This window comes from Chrysoperla carnea, chromosome 4 (genome assembly GCF_905475395.1).
Source record: "Chrysoperla carnea chromosome 4, inChrCarn1.1, whole genome shotgun sequence".
Classification (NCBI taxonomy): Eukaryota; Metazoa; Arthropoda; class Insecta; order Neuroptera; family Chrysopidae; genus Chrysoperla; species Chrysoperla carnea.
In genome coordinates, this window is record NC_058340.1 from 17,593,605 (window position 1) to 17,617,033 (window position 23,429).

Sequence of the window (23,429 nt, forward strand, 5' to 3'; positions counted from 1 at the left end):
TATATGCATGGTATAAAAACTTAAATAAATAGTTTCTATTTGTGAGCAAAAATTAATATCAATTGGTTAATCTGTTTAGATTACTGTTACATAGTTCATTAGACAATGTGCTCCTGTTACATTTTTTAAAATAAATATAGGTGAGTTTATTAGGTCAGTTTATGTATTGGTTTATAAAGATGCTGGCAGCCATAACAGGTTTATTTATGTATAAATAGATTAGAAGAGCAGATCAGTTAGACATCTATCCTTCAAATTAATGCCAACCACTTGAATGACACTGTACGTTTATGAGTTGAGTAATTGTATTTGTAACTAAATAAACTATATTTGTTAATTAACACAAAGCAATACATTTTCCAGTTCCTCTTTCTCCTTATGTTCTTTTTACACTGTATATATATATACATTTTGTTGTTTTTGAATAAAAAAAAGTAAAAATGTAATATTAATTACACACGAAGTCTTGCTTGCTTGCTTGCTTGTTATGTAAAAGAATCTGTAAAAAATAACAACCACTTTTTCATAATTTTTAAAAAATTTGTTTTACATTCATTTATTTTATTTATCTTGTGTTTATGTTGCTTTTTTGTTAAATATATTTATTTTTGTTTAAGGAAAAACAAAATTAAATATAATTTTTGTTTTTTAATTTAATTTATTTTTAATATTATTTTCTTGAATATATTTAAGTTTGTTAATAAATAATTAGGTCAACATTAATGATTTTAAAATTGTTGGATAATTGTATTTTAAAATGAATTTAATAACATTAAGTTATTAAATTTGTATAATTTGTATATTTATAGAAAACGAAAATTCAATAAATTAAAACACAAAATATCCATTTAAATATTTCAAGATATTTTATAATAAAAAAAAGATGTTATTTTTAAAGATTGAGGAAATAATTAACATACGTATTACACATAAAAAGGAATTGAAATTTTCTATTTATTTAAGCACTTCGAGTCAACTAATTCTGTTTCTAGTGGCTATACTTTTAACTATTTGGAATCAACACTTTATCCCTGTAATGATTTAATCATCGAAAGAACGGAAAAATTAAAAATTATACCGAATTCAACCCAATGTTTTTCTGGTAACAAATGCACTTCAAAAGAAGGCAAAACAGCTCAGTTGGCAGAAATCGCCGATAAATCTCAAGTCAGTAATAATATTTTTGGAGTAACCCCGGCCGGAATTGTTTCTCAAACTTGAAACGTGTCTTTCATCAAACTACATTTTTCGAGTTGGTTGACTTGATATGTCCAGTTTTACTCGACCGATTCTTTTGCAATTTGGTGGGAATCTTCTTTATAGATCTCTATATCGTTTGAACCTTAGATTTTGAATAAATTTCAATTTTAAGCATTTTAAAAAAATTCAAGATGATTATAAAAAAAAAAAAAAACAGTGTTGACCAAAATGATCAATTTGGTACGAAACATATGTCACCAAAAATTATATTTCTAAATTGTTAAAAATACAGTGATGTATTTTAATTGTTAAAAAATAAATAAATATATTTTAATAAAACGGTGGAATAATAAGCAAAGTATTGTGTTTTTGATTTAATTAAAACATGTTCCACAAAGTAGAGCTCCAAACCATAACAATAAAAAAAAAGAGTCCACAACTTTGTTCTTTCATTTCAACGCCACTTTGTGAATTTTTATACCATGTATATATGTAATAATAGTATATTAAGTTTAGTTCCAAGTTTGTAACGCTTAAAAATATTGATGTTACGAAAACAAAATTGATATAGAGGTTCATAAAATCACCTAATTAATCCATTTCCGGTTGTCTGTCCGACTGTCTGTCTGTAAAGACGATAACTCAAAAACGAAAAGATATCAAGCTGAAATTTTTATAGCGTGCTCAGAGTAAAAAGTGAGGTCGAGCAACAGGAGCCAATTGGGTCTTATAAACCGTTAGAGATATAACAAAAGTTTTAGTGTAAAAGATTTTGATTATAAAAAAATAAACAACTTTTGTTTGAAACATTTTTTTGCAAACAGCACTGTTTACCCGCGAGGGCGCAAATTGTATAATATGTATTATATTGCAATATCAGTTATGTATGTGTTACATGTATGTATGTTTAATGTGACAGATTTATCAACACTTTCTATACATGGTATTTCAACAATTAACTCAGTCAATTGTTTATTTTCACTATTTTATTTTGTTTAATTTTTTTTTTGTTAAGGTTCAAACGATAGAGGCATTTTTACTAATTAAGAATTTGTCAGAATTTTTTGTCTCTGATTACTACAAGAGCTCGAATCGTGTCGACCAGGATACCGTGTATTTTTAAAATACCCTGAAATATTATGTGATTGTATTTTAGAACTAGACAAATACTTGCGTAAGTACGGGTCAGGCTAGTATAAGCGGTATAATGTATGTTTCCATGCCTATCTTTACTTCTATATTCAAAAACAGACCACAATTTGTGGGAACAATTAACAATATTATAGTTACATACAATAAAATTATGAATTACTGAAAACGTGATTTTGAAGTGATCTTAGATTAATTAAACTAACACGTCACGTTTTAAAGTAAATATAGTATTATTTAAATATGGGAATACATGATTGAAAATGTCATATCATAATATATAATAAAGTATATAATAGAATATATACAGTATGTCAACAATATTCTAAGTAACCATTATAATCGTTCATTATTATAGAGAGAGAACCCAGCCAGCCACACATTACTGTGTTATTAATATTACATACAAATAGTTTAATGGTTGAAAGCATTTCCTTACAACCCTTTGTGTGTTTGTATGCTGATATAGTTTGATGAGTTACAGCGTCATGACAGTGCAATGGGAAATAAAAATAGTAATAGAAATGCACCGAATGTAACAAATAGAAGGTTACGTTTAGGATCAACATCCAAACACATAACACGGAAATCTGTAAAGTAAAGTAAAGTTTAAACCGTCAGCACTCGCGTTATGAGCATTTCCATCACGCTCGATTTAAAAAATAAATAACTTTTATTTTTCAAATGGTACATGTAGTTTTAACTTTCTATATCTTAATATAATTTTATCTATTTTCGAACTATGAACTTTTCAGATTTTTTAAACCAATCTATTGGTTTTAAAAATACATTTTTTCAAGCACTTTAGAAATTGTGGTCTTTGTTTTCATTACGCGCATAAACGCGTTACATAAAAAGTATTCTCTTCGTTCATTTTCGGTCCTGTTCGTGTACTTCCGTAGGTTGAATGGTTTTTCTACCCGATAGGAGTACGCGATATGTAAAAATAACCAAATGTCATTTAAAAAGAATTTATTTTGATAGTAATATTTGTAATAATAATTCATAATTATTAATTAATTTTAATAATTAGTTTCATAAATACCGATAGCGTTGATGAAGGTACGTCTTTTTTTAATTTATATATGTTATAATAATATATAACCTATAAATAAGAATATTTATTTTATGTATGAAATATTTGACGCATGTGCAATATTGAGACTTTTTTAACTCGAGTTTTTCTTAATTTGAGAATTTTCTTCTTATAATGTATGTACGCGTACAAATAGGTCAGAAATTAAATTCCCTCGAATAAAACAACTTTTCAAGATTTTCACAAAGATTTCCTACCATTTATTCCTTGCCATCCTAAGCACATGCCTTCTCTGCTTGCATGGCAAATCTGGGTCTGATATTTCCTAAGATCAGCTCTCTTAAACGAAAATCCCACTATTTGAGATAGTGACTTCTCAATTCGATATCAAATTAGTGAATCTCTCACTATTTGGGCTCATGACTCCTGAATTCACTATCGACATAGTGAAATAAAGTAAACATCACTGCAAAGAATCATATAACCTAGCGGATAAAATGTAAAGTACAAATTTGACTTTATTATCAATGTGATTTTCTCCCAAGTTTTTTGAAATCGCAGCGATAATTAATTAAATGTCAATCTCAGGTAAGTTAATTTTAATATTTTATTCCCATTTTGATTAATTTAAAGTAATTGACGACACTGTTTTTTTGAATTTTGTTTGATGACATTAATGGACTTATGTAACATTAGGGTTATGATTTTGTTCGAATCAATTTCTCAGTAATTTTTTGTATTAAATTTAACATTTCCAAGAAGTATCGCATTGTTAGATATTTTTTCAGTAAATATCTTATTGTTTGCAAATTTATTAAATTTTTAATTGAAAAATAAATGTTTACACTTATTATATTTACAGAGACATGGTACTGTTGAAAAAACAAGGAGGAAAAGTATCAACATGGAGAAAAAGTCAAGGAGAGAATCAAAAATTTTTTGATTGTTTTTCAGTTATATTTGTTTTAAAAAAGTAAATATAACTGAAAAACCTATTTTTTTGTTATTTTAAAATAGTAAATATTCTATTCATTAAAAATGTCTTTTTGATCAATCTATTTATTAAAAATTCCTCCATTTCAATGAGTGATTAACACCTATTTTAATTAGTGATTTGTTCACTATTTCAATTATTGGCTCCCTATTTTAATGAGTGAATATTTTCACTATTTCAAAAAAGTGATTTGTTCACTATTTCGATTGGTGAATATTCACCATTTAGGAGTGGTATATACTTTTAACTATTTTAAGTCGTGAACTAACAAATAGTGATTTTTCACCATTTTAGTTTTAGAGAGAACGTTTGGTATTTCTGTAATTGTTGCATCCTGTAAAATATATATTACATTTAATATCTAGAATAATGTAAAGGTCGCTTCTCTATGCTACTGCTGTGCAATAGAGTGTATGCGGTTGATGGTGTGGTTTGTTAAACATGACCTCAAACTATATACATTGAATTACTATACCAAAGTCTCAATCATAACATTTATATTAGTTGTGTAACGAATCATTAGTATCAAGTATTAAGTATAATTTATAATGTAGTCAATTGTAACATATGAGTAACAATGGCTATATTTTTAATACACAACCTGTAAAATATTATTATTATTATTATTTTACTGTATGCATACGGATAAGTATATGTGTGTGCACTAATAAATGCGGAATGGAAATATTCCAAGTTCTCATATTAATAGCCATCAGCTTAGTATTCACTTCAAGCGAAACTTGTATTGTACGGTGGCTTTCGGATTTGTCTGTAAGCTATTGAATTATTTAATTTTGCAACATATTCGAAATATTCTGAATGTCTTTTAAGAAATTATCTACCAGAACAGCTTATTTTAGCTAAGTATTGATTCTGTACATACAAAATGCTTTGTCCTGAATGACTGACTGACGGATCTACGAACAGTCTAAACCATTGATCTTAGAGACATGAAACTTGGAGGGTGTGTTCTTTGTACGACGATGTTTTTTGCATCTGATAAGAAAATATTATCCGAAATTCTACCCGCAAGGGTGATAAAAACGGGGGCAAGGTTTGTATGGGACAACGTGATTCCTTTGTCTAATCTACTTTAATTTTTTTTCCTATAGAATTGTATATTATAGGTGTCTATACTCTCGCTAACCCCCAATCTCCCTCTTCTTTGTAACGGCGATGAAGTTGCTTGGGTCAGCTAGTTTTTTATAAAATGCATAATCAATTGGCACGTGTCGCTTCATACTAATGTTGAATAATTATTTTCTGAATATTAGTATTATTGAAATGTGCGAAATTTCCTGGTCTTAATTTCAATACCGATCACTATTCGCTGCAAGCAAAACCGAATTTTGTGCCACTAACGGAAAAATTAACAAATTCGCCAGTTTTCACACAATGTTTGTATCATTATTGTAAAAGTTTTGCCTGTTTTCTTAAATAATGTTCTTAATTATTCATAGATATTAGCTATACTATGACTGAAGTGATGAAACTATTGTGAGAAAACTAAAATTCGTAAAATATTGAAACGATATAAACAAGTATTTCGCAAGTGGTGCTAGCCACTGCTATCAATGATATCGAGTTATTTTGACCAAGTCATTGGATAATTATCTTTTTGGAATCGATAACATTTTCAAAAAAAATTTTTTTTAAATGTATCTATTGATTAATTTAAAGCGCTCGTAATGAAAAAACTCTGTATACCTCTCAAAACAGTTTTTTATTATTATATTTTTCTTCTTTTTGGCTATGCCTATTAAACTGACGATCGGCAAATCATGGTATATCACTTATTCGTTAATTAATTTGGATTGTTACAAAGTGTAAGTGAATGCAAATTATAATTAAGTCGGGAAAATACTCGACATGCTTTAATTCTTCAAAGATAACTGCATTACTTTTATATTTTATCGCATAAAATGATATATTTCATTCATAAAAATAACTGACTCCGATAGCCTAAGTTAAAGACTAATTTATTTTACTTATATTATATAGCAATATCTGGATGACCGAGCTTTGCTCGGTATCCTTAGAAAGACACAAATTTTATCATTAATAGAAGACCGTTTTAAATGTCTCCACACAAATACCAATTTGAATGTCCCGGTAATGTATTTTATTTCATTAACTACGATATTACCAATAGATGTCAGGAAGAGTTATAATTTGCATTGTATTTCATTAACTACGATATACACCAATAGATGTCAGGAAGAGTTATAATTTGCATTGCCGGTTTCAGTTTTTCATGAAAAGACGGATAAAACGACGTTTTTTAAAAATGAAACCTTGCTAGATCGACTTTTCGCCCCAAAAAACCCCTGCATACTCATTTTCATAAAAATCGTTGGAGCCATTTCCAAGATCGTTGATATATATATATATACAAGAATTGCTCGTTTAAATATATAAGATTCGGGTTCGTCCTAGCGAAACAAGGTAGTTTCGAGTAGTCATAAAAATCATTAATTAGATAAGGCTATTCATTATGGCTACACTAAGACCAATACGTTCGTTATGATACTTATTTCGATGATAATTTTAGCTACTTATTCATTTGAAAGGCTGAGTGCACCTCTTTTATGCATCGTTTTAATCATGCATATGCACTGCATTATATGCACGGGTTACTCTTTTTACTCAGTAAGCTCACCAGGAAGTTTTCGTACCCTCCAATGAAAGTAAGAAAGGTATATTCTGAGGTGAGGCTCCCTCAGTAACTACAAAGTATCCTACCAATCAGTTTTTTTAAATTAAAATATTTATCTGGGAAAAAATATAATAATGTAATATAAATTTAGTTCTTTCTATAAACTGAAAAGCAATGGTCTTTTCCATTATTAAAATCACTTGCAAAAAAAGCACTTTTTACTTCTTCAATACAAAGTAATCCTCGAAAAAGTTCAACAAAATTATCCCCTACAACACTATCCCTACCCTCAAACCTTATCATTGGCATGTGTATAGCAAATTATAATTCCTCTTCTAATCTTTTTAAGAAAAGTAAAATTTTTTCTGTACAGATTCTAAACAGGTAGGCACTCTGTATTTAAACTATTTTTAACACATCGGATCATTCGTTTCTAGTTAAAAGTCATAAAAAGTACACCAAAGTCAAAGCCTGCCCAGCTATGATGTAGAAAATAATTTTTACAACAAACAGACACATCACAACAATGTACTAAAATAATACTTAAATTCAATGTGTGTATTTTATTACAAACTTTTTTTACAACTTTCGTGTCGTTTATCGACAGTTGTAGGTACTAGTTTGGATGTTGCAACAACTGATAGTTTGTAGCACATATTCATTGTCAATAAAATCCGAACTTTAATATTTTATGTATGATCTGTGTTTATGAATGCTACCACTATACTAGTGATGGGGTGTTGAAAGGAGTAAAACATATACGACTATTATTCGAAGAACATATATACAATACACGGAGACTTTGTTCTATATTGTGGATACAATCAATATTTTCTTATTTTTCACCGCTTTGATCCGGAATCGCATCACCTAATCACATGTTACGCGGATTGGGGCAAGGCAAAAAAATCTATGATAACTATGTTTTTGGAACTAGACAAAAACAAATAATAGGTAAGACAAAAATAAACAGCTTTAAAAAACTTAAAAAAAACGCTTTTGAAACTAGATGAACTAAAAATTAAAAAATTATATGCATTTTATTAAAAAATAATTTCTAAGTTCAAAAAAATAAATAGTGATTAGGAAAAAATTCATCTTATCGTTAAAATGCGTGGGGTGCTAAATTTCAATTATTGCAAATATTTAATGAACAGATATCGTCAAAAATAAAGCCGTTAAAATATCTTAAAAAGCACCCCCATTTCACGATACAGTGATTTTTTTTCTCTCAATCACTGTACTTTTTTTAAAGAATTATTTTCAAATTCTTATTTCAGCTAGTTACAAAAGCGTGTTTTTTTAGTTTTTTGAAGTATTAGATATTTATTAATATTATAAAATGTTATCGGCGCTTACACCAGCAAAGATTTATTAGTTAATCGTCAATCCTGAAGGTCCTCATTTGGATAATCGAACAAACTTATCAAATTATTGTATTGCCATCGGATCTTGATAAATGTGCATTTGAATTCAATCCGGCGTTGAAGTGAGTAAAAACCACGTTTAAAGATAACTAGTTCTTCTTTTTCATGACCAAAAGAAATAGTCTAGAAATATTGAAACCTACCATGAAAGTCAAATTGGAGCCGCTTGGTTCAGAAAATTTGAAAATTCCCAGTGAAAAAATGGTGTTGAAATCCTGTGTGAAGGAACATGAAAAGAATGTTATAAATCAAGTATACACGTTTTGTGATTTTGAAGCAATGTTTGCCGATTTATCACCGCTATTAAACTTTCCCATGATTTATAAAAATCTATCAACTACTTCACTATATATTGGCTTATTTTCCTAGTTATATAAGAACCCTATAATTGTGGATCTGTTATGACTATTTCAGATGGATAAATTTTCGAAAGCCTGTGAATAAGGTTTTTTTGCCTACATTTGATAAATATTCTGTGATTCAATTGACTATTATTGTCTTTCCGCTGAGGATAAAATGTAATTCATAAGTTCTCAATTTTAAAATTAAAGAAAGTACAAGTTTCTTTGAAGACCCCACCATAAAAATATATCTCTTCAATTTGCAACGGGTTATACTACATCGTAGGCATTGAAAATTTTACTTGTAACCGTACAGTTTGGTCAAGCATTATAGATTCTTGACTATGCTGTTTGTAACTAGATAATTTATAATTTATTTATTTGTTTATTTTATTTCCAGAAAAACATACACCATCGTACATGTTTTTCGATTCATTATATTTAAAATGTTTTTATTACCCCGACTATACAATGGCAAGGGCTATAACCCGGACTATACAATGACGAGAGTTATTACCCCGACTATACAATGGCGAGGGTTATGTACTTACCATAATTTGACAAATCATGTATCGTTAGAAGCGTCTTCATCGTCCGCTAGTTATAGGCTACAATAAATTGAAAACGGTGCCTTCTAGAGGAGATAAAGCTATGATAGTACTTTTCAAATATATATACTTTCTTTCGTTTTTATACTTTCTCACGAAATTATAAGCCCTAAATGGTTTAAATAAAACTAAAACCCCGGCAATTACAGAATCACGCTTAAAAAAGTATGAAAACAAGAAAATTTTTTCATCTGAAATTGTTATGGTAAGTAAAATCGTCATGAAAATCGGGGGATCTCTAGGATTAAACAGTCTTCCACAGGACCGAAAGGAGGTCCCTCGACTGTAATGAGAATTTTACATATTCATGTTTGTTTTGTTTTCATACTTTTAAGAGAGCCATTTTGTAATTGTCGGGGTTTTAGTTTTCGATCTTTATTTTATAGTATCAATATATTAACAATCTCTGTATATTATGTGTGCCTATGATTCCATATAACTATAATCTAAACACACATATACTATATATAGAATAGAAACAACAATACGATCATGATTATACATTGCACATTGACCACAGAAACATGATTATATAAAATCGTGATATATATTATATTATAGTTCTATATTTAGTTTTATATTACAGTATAAATATATCTATTTATAAATATCTTTTTACTCTTACCCACCATATTTATATTATTTTATGCTCGTATATATTATACTAACGGTCACCCGTAAAATTATCTGAACAATTTCAACTTTGTATACAGCAAGTAAACTTTACAAAATTTAAAAAACTCCGCAAATTATTTCGGCTACGGAATCATAAAATCGCACTTGAATCATATCTAAGAACACTCTCCATTAAATTGCCTTTTTCCTTAAAACCTTTTCCAAACTGAGACGATTTAAACCTTTCCATTAAATTACCTTCCAAACAAATCAAAATCGGTTCACCCGTTTAGGCGCTACGATGCCACAGACAGATACACACACACACATAGCTATCAAACTTATAACACCCTTTTTTTAGTCCGGGGGCTATAAAACACAAACTATTCCTCCTTTTTTTCATTTAATTTCAAGTTTTCCTCACCCCATCGCCTTTCCCCACTCCAAAAATGCGTTCTATCTGACTTGACAATATGACCGAATATACTGTAAATTTGAATTTACTCCATCGAAAGTAGATCAAAGAGATGTAGAAAGAAATATTGAATTTTTTGGTTAATTTAGCTGAGATATCACTATTCCTGCAATTTAAAACCTACATAGTTTCAAAAACCTACACTTGGCAGAACAATAAGAGAAACCTTTGGTATAACTTTATTATTCGACGTTGCTTCTTTCTACGATCCCTAAAGTTGTTCCGCTTGTAAATTTTCATAATTACAACATGGCTAACTTAGAAAGGAGGTGACTTATATAGCAAAATACCACAATCGGTTAAGGTTGATCACATTGAGATAATGCAAGAATAAAAATCTGGATTTAAAGGTTTTGTGTAATTATTTAATAAAAATCCCATTTAAAATACGTAATTTATAGTAAATTTTAGATGAAAACGTATATTTTTAAACGTAATATCGTTTAAAATTTTATAGAATAAAAAACGAAAAACTATTATTTTTAGAAATTCGTATACGTAGATTAGGCTAATATTTAAACAAAATATTTTAACGGAGGGTTTTATTATTATCTGAATAGAAAGAATTTTTAATCACAATTAATTACAAGTAAAAACACAATTAGCTAGCGATAGAGAGTGGAAAGAGTAATGGTTAGTGAAGGAGGAAGTTAATTAAAATACCTTCGTATCCGATCACCCTTAAATTGTTCAGAAGTTACAAAATAATAAACAGACGCACCAATAATTACATAAGAAAAATGTATTATTTAAATATATATCTGCTATTTCACCAATACAAACTGTCATCATAGAAGAGAGAGTACGTATTTCAGTCTTTATATTTATAGAATTTTGATTTAATAAAACATAATTAGAAGTGTCATTTAATATCGTCATTATAAGAAGAAGAAGCAAGGAACACCTATTTATATTCACCTATTTATCATTTAACTTTTACTGAAAGAAAGGGTAGGTAGTTCCATAATTAATTATCATCAACTATACAACTCTCTTCAAATGAGCCCTTTAAACCAAATCAAACTTTGAAATCTGATCCCATTTCAATAAGAAATATCTTGTTGCGTAAATTGCCGTTTTAAATTAAACTCGGACTTGTCACTGATAAAAAATAAAAGCCAACACAAATTAAAAAGAAATTTCTTATAAAATACCCGATAATTTTGGTTGGACGAAGAAAGAAGAGTTGAAATCTAGTAGATGAGTCCATATAATTGGCTTTAAATGCGAAATCGAAATATTATGTCGTGTTATTACTTACAAATTATGCACAGACGGCATCAAAAATGAAACATACCTGAAACAGAAGAAAAATTATAAAAATATACAGCTCGTTTAAATTATAGTCAATGAAAAATGTATTTTGAGAATATTTATTACATTCTAAAATTAAAACTTTAACGAAAAACAGCGAAACGCCAAAAAGGCTACACGCGGTATATTATGCTTGTGTAAAAACATAGAAGTACAATACCAGAATTATTCAAAACTGTTATGACCATTTGAGGAACAATTTTAAGTTCACTAAAATAAAAAAAAAATTAAAAAAATAAATAACCCGACTGCGTTAAATAAAATCTGAAAAGATAGAAACAAGTCCGGTAGTTTCGTAAAATTTGTGTAAAAATCTTATCTGATGAGCCTTTCCTTGCATTTGAAGGGTTTAGAGAGAACCATGAACGTTGTTATAATAATAATCAACTTTAAAATCACGTTGGTAATCTATTTATGTAGGTTGAAGTGAAGCTGGCTTACTAGTAACAAGTTTATCTTTTTCTATATGTGATATAAGCATGAATCTAAATTAATTCTACGATACACACAATATATGTGATATAAATATATTACAGAAATATTCATACTTTTTCAGGAGTGAACTGAAGTCCTGTGCGAAACTTTGATTCGAGAGTGTTCAGTATTCAGGAATGTGTAGTAACGGTCGTAGGACCTAACAATTTTAAAGATAGAATAAACTCCTACTAGTACATTTTTTGGTCGATGTACCCTTGAAAGTTCTTGTCCCTACCTGAATATTCTGTTATTATCATATTTCATCTAAAAACAGATATTATAAGATTTAAAATGAGAATTACGTAGGACGACGACTATAATTACATACAGACTCCGATTGTCTTCAGAAATGTAATATTTGGAGTCTTCAAATTCCGTGGCTTGTGTTGCATTCTTATTTTTCGAGAAAAAAAAAATTATTACCTATAAGCTTTAAATAATATAATGTTTTCAAGAGTAAAAAATAACTCAGTTTCACTGTTCTAGATACTTTCTTAAAAAGTTAAAATGATTTCAAGGACAGTTTTTATTGAAATAATGGAATATAAAGTCTCATTATGTTCTTGTTTACCCTTTTTAAATTTATTGTTGAATTCTATGTTGAATTGGTCAAGAAAGATATAAAAAACTCTTTACAAGAGCAATGGAATGATTGTACAAACTTAATTGTAGTTTTGGAAACCGTACTTCTATCGCTTGGAAATCTACGAGGTGGTGGATGTCCATGTTAGCTTTAAATTTTAATTAGTAGTTTCTACGAATTCGTGTAAAAAGTACTCGTTTATATTTACCAACAGGACTGAACTACAAGTATTGTGTATCGCTCATAATATGCTTATTTTGCATGTAGCTTCCGTTCTATAAATGTTTATGTTTGCAATGTAAAACTAGATACATATACTTTATAAATTAATTAAAATTTCCATGAATATATTAATTTTACTCTGAACGAAAGGAAAAAAATACAACATTTTATTTAATGAAGAAGCATTTTAATTTGATTACGAACTGTGAATGAAAAATTTTAATGTTAACTCCTTACAACAATTCTATTCTCAGTTCTATATGGACAGTTAGGCGTACAATTTTCAAATTGACAAGGTCCTATTTCAACAGAGCTGTTAAACTGCATTGAAACAAGAATAGTCTTTTAAAATGAAGTTTAAGCGAGTTAAGAAGCATATTTTTTTATCAATAGTTTTTCAAAATATATGAGCTCTGTGAAGAGAATGACCGAAACCAGCAGTATTTTGGGTAGTAAATCAATACATAGTATAAGATAAAGTCGCTTCCGCGTGTCTGTTCCTAATCCCTATGTAACAAACTATGCAACAAAATTATTTCTAATAGATAGAGTGATTCAAGAAGAAGGTTTTTATGAATAGTATAGTAGAGTAAGAGGTTGAAATAGGGGTTGAAAGGGATGTGCTACAAAAACTATAAAATTTGTGCATCGATTAAGGTCAAATATTGACAAGATATACAACCAGTTTCAAGGATTGTTTTTACCTATTTTTCAACATCGGGGGGGGGGGGGTTGTAAAGGTGGAGCAAGAAAGTGGAGATCAAGAATCGAATATTTTCAAATATACCCAAGTGAGGTATAAAATAAAAAAAAATGACCTGTACATTACAAAATTATAACCCCTACTCAAGCGCATATGGGGGAGGGGTGAAAGTGGGGATGTTGTCCAGAAAAGTGGGTAGTTCACAGCTAGTAATTAAAAACATTAGAATAGTTTGGATTTTGTGGTTTAATAAAGAAGTGTAAGTAAAAAGTCCATATGTATGAATCCTTACTAAAAATAGGATTTCTTACTCTTTTCATCTTTAGGAAAAAAAAATACAGAATATAGTGAAATATAGTCTATGTCAAATTTTTGAACAGAAGATGGAACTTTTTATAGAGAATTTCACGTTCTTTTAATCGGTAATTCAACGAAATTTTGATTAACAACAAAATTATTTCTAGATAATCTAAGATTCCAAGAAGAGATTTCGAGAAGTCCAACTTTTTCTAGAACAAAAGGCCCGAAGATTTTATTCTTAGCACATGTAAGACAAGCAAACTCAAATTTTACGTTTTTCACCAAAAGATTACCTTGAATGCAAAAAGTGAGAGTAGTGAGTCATGGTAGTGGAAAAGTATGGTTTTATATGACCTGCAATTAGCAAAACCAGAATAAAATACAATTTTGTATACAAAAATAAGCCAATCCTACGAAGCTTTAAGCATAATATATAATAATTAAAAAATTATGTTATTGAAAGTGAAATAAAAAGATTCAGCAAATGAAAATTTTGGAAAACACTTTTCATTAAATACGATTACAATATATATGTTTTACAAATAAAAAAGGTAATAATAATAATAATATCTAGTCAGTTATATAATCAAATGAAAAAAGGAAAACCATTTTCTTGTTATTAAATTGGTTTTGGTGTAATTGTTTTGATAACTATGGTACATTATATATCCCATATTTAATTAAATACTCAATATTATTATTTTCACTTAATCCCTAACTAATATTGGCTATCATGTAAATATTAAAAAAACAATTGTTTAAATAGTTTTTTATTATCGAGTCTTTATTATTGTTCGTAAAGATTACTTTATATTTTCAAAAAGCTTTTTGATAATCGTCTTTTTAGTAGTTATATGAAGTCTAAAAGTCTTTGGAAAAATACGAAAAAAACAAAAAAAATTTTAGTTTGCGATAGTCATAAAAATCACTTTCTAAGGTCATTTTGACCCAAATATTACAAAAATCACATCCATTTGATTTTCCGACTTATATATGTCGAAATATTACGGCGAGCAATTTTTCTGAATTCAAGTTTCACCAATATAGACGTATAATTTCAAAACCATAAATTTGAGCGCATTTTAAGCGACGGCATCGTTTTTGTCAAAATTATCTTAAATCCAAGTTTTAATAAAAATTTGGAAAAATGCGGTCTTTATTCAAGCGTGTTTTAAAGCTATTGTCTCGCTTTGAACTTCAGCAACAAAAAGTTTTATTGGGGATACAATTCAGATTAATTATCATCGTTCATACCTTCTTCACATGAAGACTCAAACTTCATGATATTCAAATACTTCAAATATTTGTATTATTTTGTATTTTCATGCCAAAGGTTGTTGAGTTTAAAATTGAGGTCGACCAAATAAATGATAGATCCTTTTCAACATACTTGTTGTAGTGTACTCAACATTATACATGTATTATTATTAATATATTATATGAGTATATTTATGGATTGAACGCGACAAGCAAGGTTAAGCATAAGGATTCTGTTTTAATGGAAAAGGTCTGTTTTATTTTGATACAAAAATATATTCTTATAAAAATCTATGATATACATAAGTTATAACATTTTGCTATCAGTGTTCAGTGCGCTTTAAATTGATAGGCTCTCTTGGTATTTTGTTTATTTCAGGATTCGATGAATAACAAGCATTTAAAAGCGACATCGAGAGTAAAAAAAAATGTTCTATTGTAATTATAAAATTAATTTTTTCTAGCGTTTTAAATATAATCCACTGCAGATTCCCTATCATTTATCTGATCAATAATTGGATCTATGTTCCCTATCGCACGTTCTGATTTGTTTGCAGGTTGGGAAGTAAAACCCCAAACAGTGCAACAGATGCCAAAATCCGACATGTTACTAGGAAACAAAAAATTTTTTAATCGATTCAGCTTGCCATGAATTTTGAGAATATACAAAAACATTTTACAATTTTTCCATTTGTATTTTTGGTCCAAAATTTATGTTTTTTCATTCTAAATAATGAGTTATCAGAAGTTAAACATAATAGATAATAGCCAATGCACAAATATGGTAGAAGTATCGTCTAAGAAAAAATGATAAAATAAAACAATTGAAACCTAAAATTACCAACGCACAAAAATGCAAAAAGTATCGAGAGAGAAAAAAAATAAAAGAACCTGCAAGGTAGCTTAACCCAAAACTAATATTTATAATTAATTTCTAATACAGTTATTTTTACGAAAGGAACATAGTACCTACCGGGTTTCCCACGATACCTATCGTTCTTTTTTTTATTTTCAGAAGTGTTGTTTAAATCTTCGATTCTTTTCCTAAACATATGATGATCATTGGCCTTACTAATAACTGCTTATATAACTGTAGAAAATATCACAATATGTAAAAATAACTAAAGGTCAAAAGTAAAAAAACTCAGGTTAAATAAATAACTTAAGTGTTGCAATGTAAAAAACCGGCAATGCGATTAAATTTGTTCAATTTCTGATTACCTGACCACATTTTATTGAATATAATCTCTCTAAAATATTCTCCAGCAGATTTATTCCCTGAAGGTTTTGTTCACTTTTTGACAACAGTTATCGTTCTTGCAATGTACATTGGTTTCATAGTAGAATCTGATTTAATGATCTTAAAAATTACATTTTTCTATTAAAATCGTAGGCATTAGAAATTTAAGATATTTATTTGAAGAAAAAGCAAACCTCTTTTAAGTATGAAGGTGTAAGAGTTTGTGCACTATAAACAAGCTATTAGGGGTTATATATATAATGCTTGGTATAGTCGACGATTTACGGACATGTAAAATGTACGACATCAATAAAAGCATATTTTAAAATTATTGACAGTCTACATAAATAATGAAATGATATTTTAAACTATGTTTGACAACAACGGCTGTGGTACTGTTAGGATATTTTTAATATATATTTATTTAAATATTTTTATAACAAAAAAATGTTATTGAATTTTCTTAATATTGAAAAGAAAATAAATGAATGAATTCATGCGTATTAAAATTGTAATTGTACGGCAATAAAAAATATTCTTTGGTTGGTTCCTTGGTTGTAATAGCTGCCCACGTGAGGAACACTCAGGCCATAAAGTTCAAAGCGACATCCAGGTGCCTACCTTCAGTTTTAATTACTTAGAGTTCAGATGTGAACAGAATCATTGTAAATCGATTTTATTAATTGAATAATCATAATTAAAATACAATTAAGCTATACTCACGTTCAAAAGTAGCGGCCACTTTTAATAATTTTAAGATATTAAACTACAAATTATTGAATTTGTCCATTAATTATTAACCAATATTACCTCAATGGAACATTTATTAACATTAACATTGATTTACAGAGGAATATATTGAATTTTTCTCTAGTGGACACCCGCGTACCCTAATTGCTGCCGGGGACTAACTATTCTTAAAGCTTAAAGCTTTTCTTTTGCAATAAAGTTTAAGTAAGTAAGCTGTGTTAAGTATTTTCATTTCCTATACTCCAATTTTATCTTTAAGGAAAGGCTTTTAAGAGTGGTTTATATCGAGAAAGCAATTGTTTTAAATTTGTTAAAACTGTTTTTGAGAACTGAAAATACAAAAATTAGTTGTCTCGATTTTCAAAACATTTCAGCCACTTTCTATGGAGATTGATAGAAATTTTTTTTGGTTTAAGTGAAAACTTTACTTAACACGGCACGTTAAGCACCTTTTGGGTGAACAAAACTAGCGTCATCGTCACGCTCCATACATACCACATTAAAAATTGTGTTGTTGTTTTTTTTATTTATAATAGTTTTTTATACACACGTTAAAAATTTCAATTTACAAATTATGAAATTTTAATTATTTATACTTTAATTAATTCAAAAATTTAAAAAAAAAAAAGAAAACACAATAATTCCAGTTTTCACTTCCATCGACATGACTTCCGTCCCTATGACTTACTATCATTTTTTTTTTAACAATACACTTCGAATTATAAAGTCCATAGTTTTTCCTGTAACTTTGAATAAAAAATTCGAAAAAATTGAAACTGATTAACTAGTTTTCAATTTTAAATGTATCTATTGATAATATTTACGAGTCTGAATCATTTTTGAAGAAAAATGTACGAAACCATTTTACCTTATTTTGTAGAACGACCCGATTTCGAATTATGTTGACTTTGATAATTATTAAACTACGGTAAATATTGGTTGCATAAATTACAAATTAAAATAAACTTACCTATTTAAATAATATATTATTTTTCAATAGTAAACCCAAATTACATTTCAAATGAATAAACCTTTTAAAATTGTGATTGACCCTTTACCACTTGAGTGCTAAAATACAGATGCTCTAAGAAAACACAGAATGTTTTACTAATAAAATCATCAATAACAAATTTCATATTAGTCTATACCTTTCTTACTTTATCTTATTAGACCGTGAGCACATAATGGTAAATCTTCATGACATTATGTCTTCTTGCAGATTGATAAAGATTTAGTAGTAGAGGAATATGAATTTTTCATTATGCGTTAAAGTTAAGTTACGGAAAGCACAACACGTGAAAGAAAAATTACAAGATGTTTGTAAGTCTTGAAAAGGTTGGCAGTTATTATTTATTGGGTTCAAGTGGTTGAAAAATTATAGGCATGGAGTGAAATTTGGCACATAACACGTCAGATTGTAAAACCTGATTCTGTGATACAATCACAGAATTTAAAAATTAAATTTAGATTAAAAAGTTCTAAGATTTCAATGGTTGCTGTTCGCTCTTTCTTGAAAAACGGAATCATTCCGTCTTATATAGAGTCTTGAAAATTTTTTAAGACAAGTAATGCGAAACCATCACTTTTAACTTATCTACCTCTCTGTTTTCTTTGAATTTTTAATACTAAAACTTTGCGTATTTCTAAATATTTTCGAAAACTAACTTCCCTACCCTTTACGTGAAGTAATTCTTCATCTTCATAATCTCCATCTAAAGCAAAACAAATATGAAGCCATCATCCTTATAGTAAAAAATAAAACCATTTTTCAACTCTTTTAGCATTTGAAAACCTTTTGACATTTTCAAGTTTTGTATTCTCAATAACTATCTTTTACAGCAGATAAACAACAATTTTTGAAAAAGACGAATATTAAAAGTTTCGATTTCTAAAAATCCAACATTTAGGCCATGCTTAAAACTTCTTGAATTTCTACATTACCAAACTTCTGTTTCAATCTCCAGAAAGTTAGGCAAAATGACTCTGCATAAAACGTAAAATTGCTTTTAGACATAAATTTCTCTGCATTATGAGCTCACGGTTCATATACTTACATTATTTCAATCTTTCAATGTTTATGACCCAAGAGGTATATGGCCCTGTGAAAATAGCACCCCCAAATTTTCATATTTTTTATAAATTGTTAGTAATTTTTTTCGTTTTAATAAACTGTAATATAAAATATCGAATGTAATAAAAATAAAATAGTTAATTGTTAAAATTTAGCTTGATTTTCAACAATAAAAAAATCCTGCCAATAATGTTACAAAAGCTTACATTTCACATTTTTTGTAAATTGTGATTTTTTATAAACGGAGTAAAATTTTATTTTTGTCATAACTTTATTTCGACGGGTTAGCAAACAAAAATTTTAGGTGGACAAAAGTGAAAAAATCGTTGCCAAACGAATGACATCTGTTTTTTGTAAAAATTTTCGTTTAGGGGTGCTGATGTCAAATTTTAATTTCCTCAAAATTTACGATTGAAGGGTAAGCGAAAAAAATTTTTGGGTGGACAAACCATTGCCTAACGAATAGCATTTTCACTTTGTGAAAATTCGCATTTGGGGTGCTGATGAAAATTTTAATTTCTTCATCTCTTAAAATTGAAGGGTGGACAAATAAAAATTTTGGCTGGACAAACGTGGACAAATAATTTTCAAACGAATGACATCTGAATTTTATGAAAATTTGCATCTGGGGGTGCTGATATAAAAATTTTTAATTCGGTCATAATTTCCAATTTGAGGGTGGACAAACGAAAATTTTGAGTGGATAAATGTGGACAAATGATGGACAAACGAACCCAATCAGCAGTTTATGAAAATTCAAATTTAGGGGTGCTATTTTCACAGGGCCGAGGTATACTGTGTGTAAGTTTTAAGGTTTGATAATTCTTGATTTCACTATAAATTATTTGATGATTCTTCGTATCTATCGTCTTATTTATAGCAGTGCATGGCATTGTAGTGATAGTAATAATATCCATAGATAGGTTTGGGTACTATATCCTATTCAAATAATTTACCAAATAGTAATTTGAGGTATATTTTGATTGGATAACTATAGATAGAATGGCTAACAGAAACATTAAATATACCAGGTGTGTTACAAAAAGCGTAACAGAATTACGAAAAATAATTGTTATTAAAACCTTCTTATATTGTGGAAGTGCAGGGATTAAACCAATCCACAGAATTTGTCTTAATTTACTGACTCACTCATTCAATGAGAATTATCATGGTAAAAATACTCGTATAAAAATATAATTGTTTTAACGATTTTGTGGACGTATCAGCTGGCTTTTTTGGTGAAATATTTGTGATTATGACGTGTAGATCAAAAATGTACAAACATACTACATTCATTAAGTGCACAAGCGTATCTAGCGCCTTGTGTGGGAATATTTATGATTTCTGTATTTGTTCAATATAGGTATTATGAATATATATTAATTTCAATTTTTTTTTTTTTTTTTGTTAAAAGTTTTTTTTATTTTTGATTTTTAGTGAATCTGAAGTACACTAACTAATTTCTCACTAAAAAAAGAATAATCGAAATCGGTTGGCATGGTATTGAGTTAGTGGTCCTCTTGTCGTGCATACTTAATGCATTAATGCAAATCTAAGACTTTTATGGTTTTCTCATGGATGCCGTTTTCAGAACTGGACAAAAATGAAATGGGACCCATAAAAAAATACAGTCGAATTGATAACTTCCTCTTTTTTTGGTTGAAGTCGGTTAAAAATATGGCCGTCTATGAGAAAATTTGAGTTATAAAATCACATATCTGATTAACAAAGGGAAAATAGAAATTTTTGTATCTATTGTTGTTGATTTTTAAGGGGAGTTGTTTATATCGTAAATAAACAAAAAAAAGTACATTTAAATGTCTATTTGGTTATCTCCAAAGTCTCTATTCACAATTATGATGTGATAATAGAAAATGAAAGTAAAAGAAAATTGCCATGTTTCTTAAATTTGAAATTGAAGTCCCCATTGTGAATTTCGCATGGCACATTTTATAAGTTGATTTTAGTCTTTATGCATATACACAAGTATTTCACACATAAAATTTAAGTTCATTTGTTGATCAATCACACTGAAACTTGCCAGATTTAAACTATTATTTTGACATCAAATTTGAGAGCCTTTTCATACAGAAGTGATAAACTTAGAGTAATTCCTTGATAAACTTAGAGTAATTCCTTAATAAGATTAGAGTAATTCCAAAAACTTAAACTTTTATAAAATTTAGTTTAAGTTGAGAAACTGAAATTTAATTTACCTCAATCCGCCATCCTTGAAAATATTTCATTTAAGAATATTAGTAGCTCAACAAATGAAATCTTAATAGCACACCGACATATTAGATGACACATCCTGTATATCAGACCTTATTTTATTACAATCATAGTTATAATGTTAATATAAAATATTATTTTGGTTTTGAAATGTTTACATTTGGTCCCTTGATTAGTTGTTTGATTTAATTGTAAAATGAGTTAGTTTAATTTATTTATTAAAATAATTAAATTTTATGTTCAATTCTTAACTATACATCCATTTATTATTATATATATAAAATCTATTCATTTACATAAACTTAATCATTATAGGTTAACTTTTCTTCTAACTGTTTTTCCAATGATTTATGTTCAATATTTCATTAAATTTTCAATATTATAGAGGCCTCAATAAGGGTAAGGCTTAAGAACTATTGTTCAATAACTATTCAAAGCACATATTTCCGAAATTTGCTTTTATACAACTATATCTAAATTTGCGTTTACCCAACTATATCCAAAACGTGTCCACAAAATATCATTAAACGAAAGCCAGAATGGCACTCGTTTAGCAGAGGGTTTAATCTGAACTAAAATATATGGTCTTCCGGAACAACAACGGTATGTTTCGGGGTTAAATCGTATTCATACCGGGTAATGGATATTTGGGTGTGCCAAAATTTGGCACGGATCATTTAGTTCTAATTTATTTTTCAAAGATAATTAACTTTTTCTGACTAAACTAATTTATATGTAACAGAAATTTTTCGTATATTTGCGACGACAATACAAAGTATTTAGTTTTTCGTCCTACAATTGCTTCAAATTTTATAAAATGTGCAAATTTAAAAATATGATTTTTAACACATTTTGCAGTTTCTACACGTAAATCCGAATGGTAGAAACCTGGCACCACGCTGTTAAAATTTTTTACCTTAATTTTTAAAGCTTAAATCCCAATTGGAAATGTCAGCGATGAACGATTACTCAATTACAAAATCAATTTTATTATCCATCCTCAATTTCAATCAAAATAGTTGACACTGATAATATAGTAAGAACAGCTAAACATCACAAATTAGATCGGAGAATCAAAAAAATATCAATTCAGAAATTTGTTTCTTGATACAATTAATTAATCCACTCTAATATTTTGAAAAAGAAACGGAAAAACAATTATTTTCTTATTTTGGTAGAGTAAAAAATAGTGGTGAGGACTTTTTAACCCTTTCTTTCACTTGTTGAAACTTCTCACAGTTGAAAATGGAGTAAAATCCGCAACATGTCTTTATAAAATTATAATAAAGTGGTTAAGCAATAAAATAAGTGTTTTTAAATTTATTTAATCACATAATATATTTAATATATAATGGAATACCACAAATTAAAGCACTCTACTATGAATGGAGTAAAAAATAGTGGTGAGATTAGATAAAGTTTTTAGTTTTTATATACGCTACCGTTCTGGCTACCAGAGGTCAACTTGTTAAATTATCTATTTTATATTTTTTTACAGATCACTATCTTCTTAAAAACGCATGTTTTCAACACCTTTCTTTTAAAGGTTCTTGAAATGTGTAAGAAAAATACTTATTTATCGACACCGAAAAGAATTACTATTAAAAAAATTATAACCCTTTCTGGATAAAAAGTCAATACAAGTAAGAACTTTTTAAAGAATCATCTGTATAAAAAAAAAAAAAAAACAGTCGTCCACTAAAATATTTTCAAAAATAAGTTAAATTTGTTAAGTTGATGAATACGTTCTATTATTCCCTAGGAAAAAATATATACTTT

At 28.3% G+C, this 23,429-nt stretch overlaps 1 protein-coding gene across 2 annotated transcripts in view; it reads right to left on the reverse strand.

Annotated features, from left to right (window-relative positions):
- Positions 1 to 23,429, reverse strand: part of LOC123297434 — a 700,259-nt gene that overhangs the window by 327,409 nt on the left and 349,421 nt on the right. Inside the window, exon 1 of one of the 2 annotated variants that reach the window (XM_044879093.1) lies at positions 11,763 to 11,798. The exons of the other annotated variant lie outside the window; for it this stretch is intronic. The gene's annotated coding sequence lies outside the window, so the exon portion shown is untranslated. Of the gene's footprint in view, positions 1 to 11,762; positions 11,799 to 23,429 lie in introns of those variants that run through there. 2 annotated transcript variants of the gene reach the window in all.